This window comes from Cryptomeria japonica, chromosome 5 (assembly GCF_030272615.1).
Source record: "Cryptomeria japonica chromosome 5, Sugi_1.0, whole genome shotgun sequence".
Lineage (NCBI taxonomy): Eukaryota > Viridiplantae > Streptophyta > Pinopsida > Cupressales > Cupressaceae > Cryptomeria > Cryptomeria japonica.
This window is the reverse complement of record NC_081409.1, coordinates 125,115,266-125,116,923: the sequence shown is the minus strand read 5'-3', so window position 1 is coordinate 125,116,923 and position 1,658 is coordinate 125,115,266. Positions and strand designations below refer to the sequence as shown.

Below are 1,658 nucleotides of genomic sequence, written 5' to 3'. Positions count from 1 at the left end.
ATTGCAACTTGGGATTGTGGTGCAAAATGTGAAATCCCCCGTGCTACTGAGTTTTGTCCTTGTCTGTTAAATGTATCATTTCCATTCGTGACATCAAACATTGATAAATATTCCTTTATGAATATACCATCTACATAAATTAACAACACTGTACAATCAAAAACATTCTTTTTTTCTTAATCTACTTAAATTGGCAACACTGCAAATCAAGCAACAGCATACTCAGATTAAAATAATGCATAAAACATTAAAATCTACTGTGAACATTATGCTGTCTGAAAAATTTCAATGTGAAATATCGTTTATAGCACTTAAATTAGAATTCAGACCACTAATTTCCAGGGCTAAAACAGAAATTCTCAAAGAGGTTAATGTATGAACTTTGTGATAAGGGGAGAGGGCCCATTCTTGTCAAACTCAAATAGTAATTCCCCGTGATCATTATCAACAGGCAGGCCCATGTCTGTTCAGTTTGTCTGCCACTCTTAAATGATTGGATTGGACAAATGATTCATTTCAACATAAGATAGCTTCCCTCCATTCTATCTATCATTGCATTAAGTGATGCAAACGATTTTCTTTATTTTCTTTCTCCTTACTGGAATTTGATCCAGAAAACTGACGGACTGCAGCACAGGCTCATTTCCACTGGCATTCCTCAAGGCTTGTATTTTTCTGATATTCAAAGTCATGACTGTGATGTTGGAGAATCATTTTCATTGAAATGGGTAGCCTTTTTTCTTCATATATATTAAATCTGGGTCTTTTTCAGGGAAATTCATGCTGATATTAACATGTGAAATGAAATGTAGGTAGAGGATTTCAAAGCATTGTCAAAGATGTGGCAAGTTTTTGATATGGGGTATGGTTCAGTTGTATACATCCCTTGTTGCAGCAGGAACATACCCTTAATGCTCAGGAAGCTTTCTCTATTAGTTTGCAGATTCTACTCCTATCTGATTAGGACTATAGAAAACCATATCTTGTTGGCAGATTATGAAAGTAGTAATAGCATTCCCTGGAACGGTCTTACAACAGCCTTTCATGTCTACTGACTTTGATCACAAAATCTCATTCAGTGTTTATTTCCAGATTTCCAGATGTTACTAGGCATTTTGGATTAAGATTATTATAGTATGGGAGTGAATGGATTGTTTAAGTAGTCTGTAACATTCTAAATGTTCCATTCACTGGAGCATATATAATAATGGGCTTTTAATGGTTTAGACTAAGTTTTCTGTATTGAAATGATTGTTATCCATTCTTTCTGGTTTATTGAGCATATTAAAGCACTATAATGATTAGTTTTATATTATTAATTTGTTTTTATTCTTAAATCTGTTTATAAAAATGACTCTACTTATTTTTTCTTTCTAATTATATCATGTTCATGATAGATTATAGATTATGGAGTTTGATCTGAAATTTTGTTGAGAAAAAATCTCACACAATCAATTAATTTTTTTTATCAAAGATTATATTATGAATTGTACAAATTTCATATCTTTGATCGTATTGATAGAATTTTCAATTCAAAATTCATTTTACTACTTTTTAATTTATTTTTTTGAGTGTTTGTCCTTGAAACACATGGTTATTTATCTTACTAATTTTAAGAAAATACATGATCTAACTTAAGATTTGCCTAAATAACAATA

At 31.2% G+C, this 1,658-nt stretch overlaps 1 long non-coding RNA gene across 1 annotated transcript; it reads left to right on the top strand.

Moving 5' to 3' along the window:
* Positions 1–570: 570 nt before the first annotated feature.
* LOC131068379 (uncharacterized) lies at positions 571–1,232 on the top strand. The gene is made up of 2 exons (XR_009372415.1): positions 571–728; positions 813–1,232. It is a non-coding gene; the product is annotated as an uncharacterized LOC131068379 (long non-coding RNA).
* The last annotated feature ends 426 nt before the right edge of the window (positions 1,233–1,658 follow it).